General features: G+C 40.4%; 1 pseudogene; it reads right to left on the reverse strand.

Annotated features, from left to right (window-relative positions):
* Window positions 1-901: 901 nt before the first annotated feature.
* LOC129623899 (uncharacterized) lies at window positions 902-997 on the reverse strand (annotated as a pseudogene).
* Window positions 998-6218: the final 5221 nt, after the last annotated feature.

The raw sequence follows: 6218 nt of genomic DNA on the forward strand, positions 1-6218 counted from the left end.
TCATTGTGGTTTTGATTTGCATTTCTCTAATAATGAATGATGTAGAGCATCTTTTCATGTGTTTATTAGCCATCTATAAGTGTGAGACTTTATTTTTTGGGGCTCCAAAATCACTGCAGATGGGGATTACAGCCATGAAATTAAAAGATGCTTACTCCTTGGAAGGAAAGTTATGACCAACCTAGATAGCGTATTCAAAAGCAGAGACATTACTTTGCCAACAAAGGTCCATCTAGTCAAGGCTATGGTTTTTCCAGTGGTCATGTATGAATGTGAGAGTTGGACTGTGAAGAAAGCTGAGTGTAGAAGAATTGATGCTTTTGAACTGTGGTGTTGGAGAAGACTCTTGAGAGTCCCTTGGACTGAAAGGAGACCCAACAAGTCCATTCTAAAGGAGATCAGTCCTGGATGTTCTTTGGAAGGACTGATGCTAAAGCTGAAACTCCAGTACTTGAGCCACCTCATGCGAAGAGTTGACTCATTGGAAAAGACTCTGATGCTGGGAGGGACTGGGGGCAGAAGGAGAAGGGGAGGACAGAGGATGAGATGGCTGGATGGCATCACCGACTCAACGGACATGAGTTTGAGTGAACTCCGGGAGTTGGTGATGGACAGGGAGGCCTGGCGTGCTGCGATTCATGGGGTCTCAAAGAGTCGTTCACGACTAAGCGACGGAACTGAACTGAACTGATGTCTTCTTAGGATAAATGTCTGTTTAGTTCTTTTGCCACTTTTTGATTGGGTTGTTCATTTTTCTGGTATGGAGCTACATGAGCTACTTGTATATTTTGGAGATTAACTCTTTGTCAGTTGTTTCATTGGCTATTAATTTCTTCTATTCTAAATGCTACCTTTTCACCTTGCTTATAGTTTCCCTAATTGTGCAAAAGCTTTTAAGTTTAAAAGTATGATATACTTCATGAATTTGCATATCATCCTTGCTAAACTTCTCTGTATCGCTCCAGTTTTTTAGTATATGTGCTGCTGAAGCGAGCACGATATCTCTGCTTTTTAATACATTGTCTAGGTTTGTCATAGCTTTTCTTCTAAGGAGCAAGCATCTTTTAATTTCATGGCTGTAGTCCCCATCCACAGTGATTTTGGAGCAAGTGTCTTTTAATTTCATGGCTGTAGTATCTGTTCAAAATGATTTTGGACCCCAGGAAAATAAAAAGTCTATCCTGTTTATATTGTTTCCCCATCTATTTGCCATGAAATGATGGGACTTGATGCCATGATCTTAGTTATTAAATGCTGAGTTTTAAACCAGCTTTTTCCCTGTACTTTTTCATCTTCATCAAGAAGCTCTTTGGCTCCTCTTTGCTTTCTGCTGATAAGGGTGGTGTCATCTGCATATCTGAGGTTATTGATATTTTTCCTGACAATCTTGATTCCAGCTTGTGCTTCCTCCAGCCCAGCCTTTCTCATGCTGTACTCTGCATATAAGCTAAATAAGCAGGGTGACACTATACAGCCTTGACATACTCTTTTCCCAAATTTGAACCAATCTGTTGTTCCATGCCTGGTTCTAACTGTTGCTTTTTGACCTGCACACGTTTCTTAGGAGGCAGATAAGCTGGTATGGTTTTCCATCTCTTTAAGGATTTTTCACAGTTTGTTGTGATCCACATAGTCAAAGGCTATATAGCATAGTCAATGAAGCAGAAGTTTTTCTGGAATTTCCTTCTTTTTCTATGAGCTCACTGATGTTGGCAATGTGATCACTGGCCCCTCTGCCTTTTCTAATCCTACTTGTACATATGGAACTTCTCAGTTCACATATTGTTGAAGTCTAACTTTAAGAATTTTGAGCATTACCTTGCTAGAATGTGGAATGAATGCAATTGTGTAGTAGTTTGAACATTCTTTGGCATTGCCCTTCTTTGGGATTGTAATGAAAACAGACCTTTTCCAATTCTGTGGCCACTGCTGAGTTCTCCCAATTTGTTGGCATATTGAGTTCAGCACTTTAACAGCAACAACTTTCAGGATTTGACACAGCTCAGCAGAAATTCCATCACCTCCACTAACTTTGTTTGTAGTAATGCTTTCTAAGGCCCTCTTGACTTCACTTTCCAGGATGTCTGGCTCTAGCTGAGTGACCACACCATTGTGGTTATCTGGGTCATTAACCTTTTTTGGTGTAGTTCTGTGTATTCTTGCCACCTTTTCTTAATATCTTCTGCTTTTGTTAGATCCTCACCTTCTTGAATTTCTTTACCTTGGGGATGGTTTTGTTCACCACCTCCTGTACAATGTTATGGACCTCTGTCCACAGTTCTTCAGGTACTCTGTCCATCATATCTAATCCTTTGAATCTGTTTGTTACTTGTACTGCATAATCATAAGGGATTTTATTTAGGTCATACCTGAATGGCCCAGTGGTTTTTCTTACTTTCTTCTATGTAAGCCTGAATTTTGCAATAGGGAGCTCATGATCTGAATGGCAGTCAGCACCCAGTCTTGTCTTTGCTGTCTATATATAGCTTCTCCATCTTCAGCTGCAAATAATATAATCAATCTGATTTCGATACTGACCATCTGATGATGTTCATGTGCAGAGTCATCTCTTGTGTTGTTGAAAGAGGGTGTTTGCTCTGGCCAGTGTATTCTCTTGGTGAAACTCCGTTAGCCTTTGCAAGCAAGCCTTGAAGCAATTCATTGTGTACTGTAAGACCAAACTTGCCTGTTACTCCAGGTATCTCTTGACTTTCTACTTTTGCTTTCTAGTCCCTATGATGAAAGGACTTTTTTTTTTTTTTTTTGGTGTTAGTTCTAGGAGGTCTTATAGGTCTTCATAGAACCATCCCACTTCAGCTTCTTTGGCATTAATTGCTGGGGCATAGATTTGGATTACTGTGATGTTAAATGGTTTGCCTTGGAAATGAACCAAGGTCATTCTGTCATTTTTGAGATTGCACCCAAGTACTGCATTTCAGACTCTTTTGTTCACTATGAGGGCTATTCCATTTCTTGTAAGGGATTGTTGCCCACAGTATGATATATAATGGTCATCTAAATTTAATTTGCCCATTCCTGTCCATTTTATTTCAAGAATTCCTAAAATGTCAATGTTTAATCTTGCTCTCTCCTGTTTGACAACTTCCATGTTATTACCTTGATTCATGGTCCTAATATTTAAGGTTCCTATGCAATATTGTTCTTCACAGCATTGGACTTTGCTTTCACCACCAGACACATCCACAACTGGTGGTGTTTCTGCTTTGGCTCCACCTCTTTATTCTTTCTGGAGCTGTTTTTTCAGATCCTCCCCAGTAGTGTATTGGACACCTATAGTCCTAGGGATTCATCTTTCAGTGTCATATCTTTTTGCCTTTTCATACTGTTCATGGGGGAGCAGAGACATTACTTTGCCAACAAAGGTCCGTCTAGTCAAGGCTATGGTTTTTCCAGTAGTCATGTATGGATGTGAGAGTTGGACTGTGAAGAAAGCTGAGCACTGGAGAATTGATGCTTTTGAACTGTGGTTTTGGAGAAGACTCTGGAGAGTCCCTTGGACTGCAAGGAGATCCAACCAGTCCATTCTAAAGGAGATCATTCCTGGATGTTCTTTTAAAGGACTGATGCTAAAGCTAAAACTCCAGTACTTTGGCCACCTCATGTGAAGAGTTGACTCATTGGAAAAGACTCTGATGCTGGGAGGGATTGGGGGCAGGAGGAGAAGGGGACGACAGAGGATGAGATGGCTGGATGGCATCACCAACTTGATGGACATGAGTTTGAGTAAACTCCGGGAGTTGGTGATGGACAGGGAGGCCTGGCATGCTGCGATTCATGGGGTCACAAAGAGTTGGACACGACTGAGCAACTGAACTGAACTGAACTGATGGAGTTCTCAAGGCAATAATGCTAAAGCGGTTTGCCATTCCCTTCTCCAATGAACCATATTTTGTCGGAATTCTCCACCATGACTCATCTGTTTTGGGTAGCCCTACATGGCATGGGTCATAGTTTCATTGAGTTATAGAAGACTGTGATCATTGTGATCATTTTGGTTAGTTTTCTGTGATTGTGGTTTTCATTCTGTCTGCCCTCTGATGGATAGGACTAAGAGGCTTGTGCAAGCTTTCTAATGAGAAGGACTTCTGTGGGGAAAGCTGGGTCTTTCTCTGGTGGGCAGGGCCAAGTTTAATAAATCTGTAATCCAATTTTCTGCTATTGGAAAGGGCTATGCTCACTCCCTGTAGTTTGTTCCGAGACAGCCCAGTCCTAGAATCTGTAGTCTCTATGGTAAGTCTATCGTCTCTATGATAGGCCTAATGACAACTTCCTCCAAGACAACCTATGCCAACACACTGCACATCCCAGGACCACTTCTGCCAGTGACCCTGACCCTTCTTTTCCTATGTAAAAGTTCTTTCCACTACATTTTAGGAAATCACAAGGATCAACCTCAATTTCCATGTCCATTTGTTGAGAATGCCCTATGGAGTTTTATACATACCTTAGTTGAGTATATTCATACATAGAAATCTCCATATGACATTCTCAACCAACAGTAGAAATGTTTCACCCTGGCTTAGTAACAGTAGTGAGCCATTATTATTGATGTTGATTAGTCTCTAAGTCTGTGTCCAACTGTTTTGTGACCCCATGGACTGTAGCCCAGACTGCCAGTTTCTTCTGTCCATGGGATCTCCCAGACAAGAATACTGGAATGGGTTGCCATTTCCAGGCTATCTTTCTTACCAGGGATCAAACCCATGTCTCCTGCATTGGCAGGCCAATTCTTTACCACTGAGCCACCTGGAAAGCCCCAGGAAACCATTACACCTAAATCTAAAGGAGAACGAGAGAGAGTGGTCATCAAATGGGGAAGATTAGCTGGTTAGAACAGCGTGACAGGAGGGTAGCCTGTGGAAGAGAGTGCAGCCAATCCATAATGATGTCGAAAGGGGAAAAACACCAAGAGAATGAGTACCCTAACTCCTTTCACCTTTTGTTCTTAATATCTTGTAGGTTCTTCCCATTGGCTAACCTGTCAGAAGTCAGAGGTCAAGGGAGCCTGTCAAGTCCATAGAGATCTAAACTGGGAGCAAAATAGAATAAGATGTAAAAGGATGGAAATATATCTAGATGGAAAAAAAAGAAGATATCCAGTACATTTACATCAATAAAATGTGCACAGTGTCATTATAATGTGCCATATTTGGACAGAAAAAGTACTTTTGGAAATGTCCTATGTATCATCATCAACCCCTGGTGGTGTTTTATGCTGGCTGTAGCTTAATTACCTGGTAATTGAGGATATGTGTGAGAGTACTATTCTTTTTTAGATATTCAGAAACTACTTACAGGGCAATGAGCAAGTAGTACTTAGACAACAAGGTAAAAGATAAAGGGTGTGTTATTTTAAGCCCAGAGGCTTAATTCTGTGGGGAAACTGACAAATGCCTAAAACATAGGCATTAAAATCTCTGCAAGGATGAGGGAGACAGGATACTTAGCTCCCTGACAGACACTGGTGTATGATCTACTGGTGAAGACAAAGGAGTCTTCCTAAGATGTAGGGAAAACAAACAAACAAACAAACAAACAAAACCTCTCCAGCAATCAAGATAAAGACCCTGGCCATTGGAAGTTGGCCAGATCACATGAAGTTTGAAGAATGGGGGTAGGACATTCTGGTGTTTGCTGATCTGGCTGACATGCCACAAGTACACAATCACCAGTTACAGAGTTGAACATGTATGTATTGCTTGAGATTTAAAATTAGCTTTAGAGAATATGGGTATTAAATAAATTCTTAAAAGTCTTATCTAATTGTAGTGACAGAAAACATCATAATGTCTATTATTATTTCAGGCAATTAGAAAAAAAATGTTTTGCAATTATTTGATTCATGTTTCTTTTTAATGTTTTGGACAGTTTCTAATTTTAAAATAAACACATTCAGATGCATCATTTTCTATATTTTGAAACATTGGACTTAAACAATCTGTTTACCAATGTGCCTGGAAGAAACTGGTGTTATGAAAACCTCAGAACAAAAGTTTCCTTCAAATCTCCATGCATCAATCTGAATTGATGGAAACGCCTTTGATTAGGAATTGTTGGCTCTGTTGTGTTTTCATGTGTTTGTTGTAAATGTAGGCACATGAATGCCTATTCCCATAAAATTGTACACTTGATTATCACACTGTGCTAAGGCTTCTCCATGCTCAGCACAAACTCAGATAGGGCTCATGGGCACCCTT

This window comes from Bubalus kerabau, chromosome 11, assembly GCF_029407905.1.
Source record: "Bubalus kerabau isolate K-KA32 ecotype Philippines breed swamp buffalo chromosome 11, PCC_UOA_SB_1v2, whole genome shotgun sequence".
Classification (NCBI taxonomy): domain Eukaryota; kingdom Metazoa; phylum Chordata; class Mammalia; order Artiodactyla; family Bovidae; genus Bubalus; species Bubalus kerabau.